The following is a 12,439-nucleotide window of genomic DNA, read 5'->3' on the forward strand; positions in this document are numbered from 1 at the left end:
TTTAAGAAGAGATTTTTGATGAAATCAAAAAGTTAAACCATAGATTCAAGTAAGAACTTACCAAGGATGATGATATTGATGAAAACCCTCTTGAAACTACACACAAAATCACGAAAATTTAGAGGAGCAAGGAGGAGTTCTTGAGAGAGTTTTTGAGAGATTTTGAAAGAAAGTGGAGAGGGTGAGGGATGAGGGTTCGACCGAGAGTAGAAGAAGAGGGAAGGAGAGAGGTTTGAAGTGATGGTTGCTAGGAGAACCACCATGCAAAAGTTGTAACATCCCAAAATTCAAAACCAAAAATTTCATTTTAATTAAGTTATTATAATAAACGAACAGTATAAAAACATTCATATTAATATCTCATGTCAAAACCGAAGTGTCAATAATCAAAACATATTATCATAAAACCATATCAGAGTGTAATCCTAAAGATCTCATGTGCGGAAAACATAGTGTGATGCGATGCGATCAAGCCGGCTCCTTTCCTTTGAAAACGAGTACCTGAAACCAAAACTGTAAACCGTAAGCATGAAGCTTAGTGAGTTTCCCCATCATACCACATACCATATAATCACATATTGCCAGACATATCTGGGTGCCCGGCCTACCCTGCTGAGCATACCAGGGTGCTCAACCTACCCCACTGTCAGGCATACCGGGGTGCCCGACATACCCCATGTCAGGCATATCTGGGTGCCCGACGTACCCCTTCAGTATCTTTCAACCGGTAACCGGGAGCTTGCCTCCCCTGCGGTATCTTTCAACCGGTGACAGGGGACTATTTCACCCCTACCACTACCACATAAAAGCATAGCATAAACATATAAATCACATACTGCGTAGCATATCTGGGTGCTGGCCTACCCCTTCGGTCCTGTCGACCGGTAACTAGGGACTATTTCACCCCCTACTATCACTATCACATAACATCATATCATGCTAGCACATAAACATAACATGTAGTAGCAAACATAGACAATTATCACAAAGACAATCATCTAACAACTCCTACTGGTGGGTCGGCATTGTGGCCGTAGACCCACCCCTACTGGAAGGTAACTCACCTCACACTGCTGAAGTCCCGTTGACACAACCCCAACTGCTGGATGACAGGTTCCCGAACTGTCAACATCAAAATAACACCCAATTAATAATTGGGTTTCAATACATACCCATAAGTCCATGCTTGGGGGTAGAAGACTACTCTACCCCTAACTTGGCTTGATTCAAGCCCAAGGCCCAAACCAAAGGCCCAAAAGACCAACTATGGCTCAAGGCCCAACATATGGCCCAATTTTCCAAATTGGTCCCAAACCTTTACATGGTCTTATTCTAAGGCCCATCCATTTATTCCAGTCCAACATTTGACATTCTAATGGCCCAATATCATATAATCATTAAGGCCCAAACTATGGCCCATCTATGGCCTAATTTTCCAAATTGGGCCCAAACCTTCATATGGGCCTTACCCTAAAGCCCATTAATTATTCTAGTCCATTTGCTTGATCTTGGATGGCCCATTAATAACCCAATCATCAATGCCCAGTAGAAAGGCCCAACAATAAACCCAAGTGAAATTAGGGTTTCACATAAAATGACGATTAGGGTTAAGTGTCCATACTTAACCCATTAAGGACTTAATCCATTAAGTCCCACCTGGCCTTAGGTTAATTGCAATTGATTATTAATTAATATTTTAAGTTCATTAAATAATTTCGATGTGGTCCCGATACGTCCCAAATTAGGGTTTCATGGCATTAGGGTTTTCCAAACCCTAATTAGGGTTTCCAACCCATCTTAGCCCAATAGGCCCAAAATCAAGTTCTTAAGCCCATTAGGGTTTCCTTAGGCCAATTAGGGTTTATTAGACCCATTAGGGTTTCACTAGGCCCAATAGGGCTTCATTGGGCCCATTAGGGTTTCAAGCATCCCAAAATGAATCACAATACAAACGAGGCACACCGCCTCCCGACACGGCGGCCGGTGGCGGCAGGAGGCGGCAGCCACCACCCTACGGTGGTGGTTTGAGTTTCCTTTTTCATTATTCCATTTTTGTTACAATTTACAATACAACCCTAAATTAACATACACACACAACTAAGCTAAACACACACACACACACACAACCACCTAGGTGGTGGCCGACGGTGGTATATGGCGGCAGCCACCACCTCACGGTAGTGGTGACTATGATCTTCAGCCTATACAACAACAAAAGTACTCCAAATATCGATCCAAACACACCCGAAAGCCCACAGCCACCCGAGATGGTGGCTAACCGAGGCGGAGTGGGGGCAGCAGGCGGTGGGGATGAGTTTCCATCCGATTCCTGGGCATGCAAAGACCTTCATAACATTATTCTTATAAGATATGGTCATACACACAACAATTCACGCACACAACGACCTCCACATGGTGGTTGGTGACGGTAGAAAGAGGTGACACGGTGGCAGCCACCATGGTTGGCAGCCATGGTGGTTTTTCCTCGGGTCGTTGGGCCAATCAAGCTCCCACAAGCACTTCACGGGTCCAACATCATTACTCATCTATTCCATCCATGAAACCACAGCTCTCAACCACCGGTTAGGCGGCTGAGGAGGCTGGAACGAGTAAAAACGACAGCCATGGGGCCACCGGCGTCAACCACTGACGAACGCGACATCATTCCGCTGAGAAGAGCGAAGGGGAAGAGAGAGAGAGAGAGAGAGATATGGCAGATGGCTTACCCAAGAACTTCTAATCGCACACGACCCCGCAGCAACGAACTCGCTCTATTCGCTGACCCCGGCGTTGTCCCGTTTGTTCCCGGCGCCAACGGTAGCGACACTGTGGAGGTGGCGATCGGCGGCAAGCAGCGGCGGACGTCAGTGCTCCTAAGATAGTGGCGGCTGGAGAATGACGTCTCTAGGGTTAGGTTTCCGGACTTCTTCTTTTGAAGCGGGAATGAAGGGAGTTCCGGGTATGAACCCGTGTTCTTCACAAATTTCCACCCATTTTTACAAGTTTGGCCCCTACTCCACCAATACTTTTCAATATGACTCCAATAGTTACGATTCAGCCCCTCTCTTCAAGATCTTTTGCAAAACTGATCCCGAATTTACCTTTTTAATCCCCAATTCTCAATTATGACATATTAAGCCATCCCTTTTCTTTTACTTCCAAATTAAGTCCCAATAATTACCACGGAGCCCCTGTCTTCATAAATATTTACAAACTAAATCCGGAACTTACACTTTTGACCCCCGACTTCTAAAATTGTGACAATTAGCTCTTCGAGACCATCCTTTATACATAATTATTTATTTTAGGGCTACTATTCGTTCATTAATTTATTTATTTATCTAATAAATAAACGGGGTGTTACAACTCTCCCCCACTTAAATTAGATTATGTCCTCGAAATCATCCCTTACCATTCCTTACACGCCCAACCACTCTAGTAACATGGTCACCATCCTGGGCACGCCCTAGCCTTCCCAGGGTAGTCGTGACCAATCTTCGCAAAGCCTTAAAATCTGCAGGTGAACGAATTTCTCGCAACGAGATCACATCTACTCCGTCTAAAATCTGTTGTCTTAAGATGTTCTGATTCCCTAACAGACCACTCATATTGAATCATTGTTGTTGAACCTAACCTACTTATCCCTCAACTGACTACTCAACTTCTAATACCTCGAGGTTCCCACTATAAATCTGGATCACAAGCCCAATTACCTCTACAGATCACTTATACTCGGCTAAGGCTCAGACAATCCCACTGTGACTGACTTGTCACCTCCCAGTCAACCAGCTATTATGTTCGTATATGTAACCTAAAACACCATCACTGCTCGAGATCCCAAAACTGCCCGAACACCGAACTGCCTGAAGCAGTATGTTGTTGTTGTTGGGTTTTGAGCATTCTAACACTCCTATGGTGTACATGCAACCCTATAAACCTTGGATCTATGTTTTCTCTATTATACATGCAAATATTAACTATTCCAAGGTTTCATCCTAACTAGCATATTATGAAGCACCTATACTACAAAGTTCTAGTTAGATGACATACCTTTTGATGTAGCTTGATGTCTTCAAGCTTTAAGAGCTTAGCCCCAATAGTGTGGAAGCCTCAAATGGAATCACAAATCACTAAAACACCTTGGAAGAACTTGAGAGAATATGTATGCACACTAAAATCGGCCCACTCTTATTTTCACACACTTGTGCTAATTTTGTGAGCCAAGGACCCCTTTATATATTATGGAGGATTAGGGTTACATCCATGTAAACCCTAATACCCATGACCTTTCATTTACATAGAATCCATGGGTTAAAAGCTCCATGGACCATCCATGAAAGCTTAGCCCAACCTAAATGAACTTGGCCCATTCCATATATATAAGAGTCCATATTTAATTAGTTCTTTTTGATCACTTAATTAATTCTAAATTAATTCTTGATCAATACTAATTAAATAATATGATTCCATATTAATATATTAGAACTTATAATATATTAATATAAATCATAAATATACTATTCTCAAAAGACTATCCATATAAATTGTGCCGGTGAAGTGCAACCCAAGTGGACCATGCCGGGTCGGGTCAAGTACATACCAAATATAGTTATGGACTTAGACATTAATCCAACAGTCTCCCACTTGGATAAGTCTAAAACTATTATTGAGTATGACTTCAAAACCTAACTGGCAATCGTAGCTCTTAAAGCCGCTGTCGAACTCTGACCTTGTCAATGACTTGTCCATTAGATAAGGGATCATATATTCCTCCATTCTAGATATCATATGGACTAAGACATGGATTATCAATCATTCTCTCTGTCCATTTGTTGTTTCCCGATTTCCGATTTATGATGACTGACTGATTGAACAAATCAAATCAGTCCTGGCTTGGCCAAGCACTCACATGTGTCATCGCTAAATCATCGAGGGGCCCACAGATATCGCTTTTATCCCAAAGGTAAAAGGAATGGATAAACTTCGACTCATATGGCTTGTTCTACTACTTGTTGAATCATACACAAAGGCACGTTTTATAACATCGAGTTACCAATGCGTTTTCGTGCAATCAATGTATAACCAACTCATAGTAACAACTTATATCTCTAGGTTTTAAGAATATAAGATATTATCGTCTCATGATCACTCGTGATAAAATCCATGAAGTGATTCAAAGGAGCGTGGGTTAAATCCAATACTCAGAACTTATGAGCACTCATGAGTGTTGTAGCACCGCTTTGTCCAACATCTTAGACCTCTACAAGCCAACCCATGACAGTCTTGATTCATATCTACTTCCAACATATGACCGACTGTGGATAGTTTGAATAAATTAGTCATTCAGGAAGAATGACCTAGTTTATTCTGGAAGTCAAAACATGCAAAATGAAACACAAGAATAAATGAATCAAATATGGTATCAAACCCTATGAATTTAAATAGACCACTTTTATTTATCACCATACTGATTACTCATTATTTCATTGTTTCGATTTTATCAACTTTATACCTGAATTAAAAACACTAGTTGTCCCATGCTCCAAGCATGTACACTATGTTTTTCTAAACAATAGCTTTGCCATACACCAAGTATGCACTCTATGTTTGTCTATGATCCTTACTTTGTGAAATAAACCAATTGAACATAATTTCAATGATTCTAATTTCACACTCCCAAATCCTTATCGAAAAATGTGAGAACTTCAAATTCCTATCATTTATCGAAATCTGTTTAGATTTTAAACTTATATACACTGACCCTCCTGTAATGAATATGTACAAAGTCACAAAGACTTGTCAACAGTCATTATAAGGTATTCCAATGGAGATCAACTCCATGGAAACTAAGTCTCATATTCAAAGTACATTGCTTTGGACATGCTTATTGCATTAAGTTTTCTAATCTTACACAGATAACTTCCACCTATGGAGACAACTCCATATTCTCATTTTGACTATCACTTCTGAACAAGAGATGCCTCTTTTCAGAATATGTCAATATGGTCCTTCCAAAATTAGCACTATACTTCCAACTGTCCCTTAGCAACCAATCTTTGGTAAACCTCAGATTGTCCTCGACAATTGCTTAATCATTTTAGTCATATCCAATTCTAGACCTTTTCCCTTCTTAATGCCTCTGGGCATATGGAAAAATTTAGAAATGACAAATATTATAGCACATGCAATCGATCATGTACCCAAAGCAAATGGTACACGATTCATGATGTCTCACATAAAGACATGATTCTAGACCAGTCTTTTGCTACAATATTTTTATTTGCCATGTTTTCAAAATTTGACTATGAAGAGGGATGCCGTAATCATAATCGAATTTGAGAACGCAATATATAGAATTTCCTTAAGTTGAACCAATCCAACATGAAACTCATATATATATTCTTGACTAAAGATGATTAAGGTCTCAATCTAAGCCTTTAGAACTGAAATGAAGTATATCCTCTCCCTTAATTATAGCAAAACAACTTTTTCAATCCCTGCAGCCTCACGAATTGAAACTTTTGTTTTCTATAATTAACATTGCTAACTTGCAACACTAACAATAATTATCATGCTCTCACTAACATGATGATTATTAGCATAACACGTATGCTCCCACTAGCTTTGACATGTACTCAGAAATCAGCTGGACTTCTAGAAATCAATACTTTATTGACTTTCTTACCAAAGTTTAGATTTCTGATACGAGATGCTTTGATAAAACTTTATCAAAATCATACACCTTTCCTTAGATAGCATGCATGTGTGTCTAAACAATTTCAGAACTATGAAAAGGGATGTCGTAATCATAGTCTCAATTGTTTAGACCTTTTGCCATCTGCTTCAAATCTACTTGGTGGAAGTGTTTCCTCACCATCATTTTCATGAATCGGAGAGAAACCTTATGACCCTTAGATTTTATGGTGTATGTGTTCTTATCCATGTGAATCGTCAAAACCATAGTCACAAGACAAGGATAATGACAAATCCAAACTCATATGGACTGAACTTATGCAATCTTAACTTCTTTCCACCTGGCAGTACAGGGCCTGCCATTGCTTCCAAGTTGTTATGCAACCAATTGAGAACTTTCAGAACTCCTATCCAAAGACAACTTTAACTGGAATGGGCACAAAATATGTCAACACGATAGGTTATAAACCTCTAGTCGTGTGCTAGTGAAGAACCTCAGGTTTTATCCTTGATTAGTTCTTGAAATTCCTTTTAGGATCTTTAAGACTCCCACTGTCCTCTTGACGTATAAGACTATCTTGCCAAATATTCAAGAGATAGTGCGGATTCTTTATCAAGACAAACACTTCACACAATTGGCCTTAGTTGGTCTTTGTTTTATCCAAAACATCACAACTTACCAATTTCAAATGTACAAGAGTAGGACACTTTTACTCTTACATTTGACAAGTGTTTTAAACCTTTCTTTAAGATATGTCACTCAAGTTACAATCTTGGAGTATGACTCTAAGAATTGTTTTGGAACGAAGTATGACTCATCTTCCTGATCTAAACATTTCAACAATTCATGACTCCCCTTCTTAGTCATAAGAATGCACTAAGATGACCTTTAGAGGACTAATTGTGATATGATTTCTAAATCATTAAGATGATCACAAACATGATACTAAAGTACTCTCCCATCTTTTCAGATTTGAGAAACTTTTATCTTTCTGCCTAATTTGATTCTTCCCATTCGTTCTGCCATACATTGAGACTTTTCCAATGTTTCAGAATTATACTTAAACTTGTAAGTATAACCATATTTACTAAACTTTAGTAAATCAAATAGTCTTAACGAGCTTTGTGGTGGACATGACCAGTGCACAAGAATGTGTACTCGATCCCTTCAGTCCTTCACTTGACTCACACATCCATGTGAACAAGTAATTAGTCTTGATTTTCCAATGCTTGAAAGTTCTCATTCATCATACTATTCAACTTGCATGATTCCAAGTTTCGGTCCAATTGAAACTTGGGCGATGAGGAACTTTCCTGATTTGGTAAATTTAGACACTACCACAAATGAAAGAATCAAATCCGTTTTCCAATATTGCTGTCAGTGGAATCATATAAGCAACAATTTTCCACAAATGCCATTGTAAGGATACTTCAAATAAATAAAATTAAACAATTTTCTTTTATTTTAAAACTTTGCGGAAAAACTTATCCTTACAATCCACATGGAAAATTGTTGTTATCTATTCCTTAGCAATATATCATAACTTCTTAAGCAACTGCTCAAAATTATGATGCGATCGAAATCCACCTTCGCGATCAGAATCAGCATATACTTCCTTTAAGATTTCTCTCTATTCTTTGATTCTTAAGACATCAACATGTGACCCAGTCACATCATGTAATGAGGATCTCATAATAGAACTTAACAGAGTTAGATAATGGGCTCTACCTGATGTAGAGTCAAACTTATTGACTTTAACATCCTTAGGTAAATTTGGCAGCTTCGCAACCAATGCCCCTTCCTTTGGCAATGGACCCTTGATAATGGGACTATCTAAGACTTAGCCTCTCTCTTTACCATTTGGTCAACCGAGTTGACTATGGCCGATCCCTTTCCATTGGGAAGAGAGAGCTTTACTGGATATCCAATGTCATCATTGTCAATGTCCAATGTCATCATTGTCAACCGAGTTGACCGGCTTCGTGAATGAGGCCTACTAATGGTAAGACGACTTGCTCTTATACATATAATATATTAAACTTTTAATATTATAATAGTATTGTTGGATTAATGTCTAAGTCCATAACTATAATTGGTAAGACTTGACCCGACCTGGCATGGTCCATTTGGGTTGCATGGCATCGGGACAATTAGATAGACAAGATGAGGAAAAAGGATACTAGTGATTTATATTAATATATTATAAGTTCTAATATATTAATATATAATCATATTATTTAATTAGTATTGATCAAGAATTAATTTATAATTAATTAAGTGATCAAAAGGAACTAATTAAATATGGACGCTAAGATATATGTGTGTGATGGGCCAAGTTCATTTAGGTTGGGCTAAGCTTTCATGGATAGTCCATGGAGTGTTTAACCCATGGATCATATGAAATGAAAGGTCATGGGTATTAGGGTTTAACCCTAATCTCCACACTATATAAAGATGTCCTTGGTTGGTGAAATGGGCACTAGTATGTGTACAAAAAAAGGGCAAGGCCGATTTCACTAGAGAGAACCAAAGTATCCTTATTCTCAAGGTTATTCCAAGTGTTCATGGTGTTGTGTGAACCATTTGAGGTGTCACACTTGGGGCACTAGGCACTCAAGCTTCGTGAAGACAAGTTACATCAAAAAAAAGGTATGTATTCTATCTATTTTATTACCCAAGTATATGATATTTGTATGCTAGTATAGGGTAATATCTTGGAAACTTCATATTTGCATGTATAATAGAGAAAACATAGATCCAAGGTATTTAGGGTTGTATGTGCACCATAGGATGTTGTAGTATACAAAAACCCAACAGTGGTATCAGAGACATGGGTTGTTTTCTGTTATATTCATGCAAATGTTTGATTTTCAAAGTTGAAAAAAAAAGAAAAAAAAACATGAAGTTTGTCAAATTTTAAGATAATTACTTGTTTTGTGAAAAACTAATTATTTGTAAAATTTGAATCATTTGCTATATGAGTTGAATTAGGTCAAATTTAGTAAACGATAAAATGATATGATTATTTTATTAGTTTTAAAAGTTTGATCTAAATGTTTTAAGGAGTTACAAATTTTGTCATAAAATTTTGGAGCTCAAAAAGTTTTTTTTAAAGTTGTGATCTTATGTGTTTTGAAACCTCTATAAGTTATGGATATGAAAAGGTTTTAAAAAAAAATTGATTCAAAGTTTTTATGGAGTTACAAAATTTGGTGTTAATGTTTTAAAGAATTCCATAACTTATTCTTAAGTTATGGAACATGAAAAGTTTCATCATAAAACAAGCATTTAACTCCATAAGTTATGGATTACCAAAAGTTCTATGTTTCCTTGATTTATGAGTTAGTTTAGATTAATGGAAAAAAAATTGTGTTTTAGTTGTTTTCAATCCTAATTAATCTAAAAGTTGTTCATAAAATGTGTTTTTTTTTGTAACTTGTCCTCAAGTTATATGAAAAGTCACATTTATGAATCTTAAAAACTCATAAATATGCCTTAGGTTACAAAAAATATGAAGAGTCTTTTCTTATAAATAGTTTTTATGGCTCCATAACTTGTCCTCAAGTTATGGATGTCCAAGAGTCTCTTCATTAAATGTTTTAAAGCTTTACTTAAAACTCATAAGTTATGAAAAGAATAGTTTCAAAACTTTCCCTCAAGTTTTGGAATTTGAAAAGTTATCTCTAATGAATACTTTAATTCCAAGTTAAGCCCTTGGAATTTTAAAAGTTAAAATTCAACCCTTACACTTTATAATATTATAAGTTAATATATATATATATATATATATATATATATATATATATATGTATAAGAGCAAGTCAGTCTTACCATTAGTAGGCCTCATTCACGAAGCTGGTCTATAAGGGGGTATAAGGTTGTTGCCTATAAAATGGCAGCTTAATGGGTGTCCACTCTCACCCACCGCTTCCTTGACTGGTGGAGGGTCGTTAGCCGAACAGGTAGGACAAGGACTATAATTCTCCCTTCATTAAAAGTATTAATGATAAATACTAAGTAACTAAACACTTATAAATTCCCAATCTTAGTTACTTAGGAAAATGTGAATAAGGGGCTAATCCATGAAATTGCACTTTGCACTTTGCTTAAACCGTTAGTGGAGCGTGCGTGGTTAACCGGCACACTAACCTAGATTTAACAAGGTAGGCAAAGGGTAACTTAATATTTATCATAGTATCGGTGGAGCTCGTGTGGTTAACCGGCACATCGATTGAGGGGTAAATATTAAGGGTACCAAGTATATTTGCATGGTTACTTCACACCTTGTTTTGTGATCCTCGGCATCCCAGTCACAAAACCTGAAGGGCACACTCGAGATTGAAACATGCCATTGAAAAGTTCAATGAATCTCAAAAGATCTAGGAGTTTCAAATCCAATTAAAACTTAATTATATTTCGTTTTACATGGTGGAAATTGGTAAATCGTCATTTACCTACCTTCAACTATTTTATAACTCGGATTACGGCATCCCTCTTCCAGTTATAAATAGGTTGTTGGATCCTAGCCTTAATATTTCATGTTGGGTGTTATATTAAGGACTTTAAATCAACTATCTTGAATATCTCCCAAAAGATGTCTAGCTCAGACATCTATCATCTTCCCAAATCTCTTGGAACTTTACTTCCTCCACCTCCTCCAATTATTCTCCCCCACCCACAAGTTCAAAGGTCACTCAATCCCTATTGGCAAGCAAGGTCTATGTGTGATCGCATCTTGGAGATGAAGTCACATATTGACAAGCCGGGATAGTTGGGTGTCAAAGTCTTAAGAAGGTTGGATGTTCAATTACTTTCTAAGTCACTTAGTGAGTTCCTTTGGGACTACTATGAAACAGACTATGACATGACCCTTAATGATCTTATCTATTTGCTTGGTCAGCAATGATTTGAGGACTAGTAAAGCAAATTGATTACGAGATCAACTTCCCAATGGACATTGACAATGGTAACATTGGATATCTAGAAAATCCTTCTCATCCCAAAGAAAGGGTTTGACCATAGTCAACTAGGTTGACCAAATGGTAAAGAGAAAGGCTAAGTTTGCGATAGTCCCATGTACCATTCCCAGTGAGTCCATATGTTTCTCTTGCCAAAGGAAGGGGCATTGATTGTGAAGCTGCCTATTTACCTGAAAGATCATAAGGTTGATCAAGTCAAGAAGTTTGACTCTGCTTCAGGTAAAGTTCACTATCTAACTCTGTTAAGTTTCTATTATGAGATTCTTATTACATGATGTAACTTGGTCACATGTTGATGTTTTAAGAATCAAAGAAAAGTGAAGAAACTTAAAGGAAGTATATGTTGATTCTGATCACGAAGATGGTTTTCGATCGCATGGTTCGGTGATCAAAATTTTGAGTTGTTGCTTAGGAGTTATGATATATTGCTTAGGAATAGATAACAACAAGTTTTTCATATGCATTTGCATTGTAAGGATAAGTTTTTCCGGAAGTTTTAAAATAAAAAACAGTTTTGATTTATTTATTTTAAGTATCCTTACAATGACATTTGTGAAAAATTGTTGTTTACATGTTTCCATTGATAGCAATATTGGAAATATGAATTTGATTCTTTCGTTTGTGGTAGTGTCTGAATTTACCAAATAAGGAAAGATTCTCATCACTCAAGCTTCAATTGGACCGAAACTTGGAATCATTCAAGTTCTATAGTATGATGAATGAGAATTTCCATCTTTGGAAAATTAAGACTAATTCCTTGTTCGCA

General features: G+C 37.3%; 1 long non-coding RNA gene across 4 annotated transcripts; it reads right to left on the reverse strand.

Annotated features, from left to right (window-relative positions):
• Positions 1-325: 325 nt before the first annotated feature.
• On the reverse strand, positions 326-2,924 carry LOC145125706 (uncharacterized). 4 transcript variants are annotated; one of them, XR_013716126.1, is made up of 4 exons: positions 2,727-2,924; positions 2,245-2,329; positions 1,065-1,122; positions 326-501 (listed from the first exon to the last, which is right to left on the reverse strand). It is a non-coding gene; the product is annotated as an uncharacterized LOC145125706 (long non-coding RNA). The 4 variants fall into 4 exon arrangements; XR_013716125.1 differs by having other exon boundaries at positions 2,131-2,329; XR_013716127.1 differs by having other exon boundaries at positions 2,131-2,345.
• Positions 2,925-12,439: the final 9,515 nt, after the last annotated feature.

This window comes from Lactuca virosa, chromosome 7 (assembly GCF_052849685.1).
Source record: "Lactuca virosa cultivar CGN04683 chromosome 7, Lactuca_virosa_CGN04683_v6, whole genome shotgun sequence".
NCBI classification, from domain to species: Eukaryota; Viridiplantae; Streptophyta; class Magnoliopsida; order Asterales; family Asteraceae; genus Lactuca; species Lactuca virosa.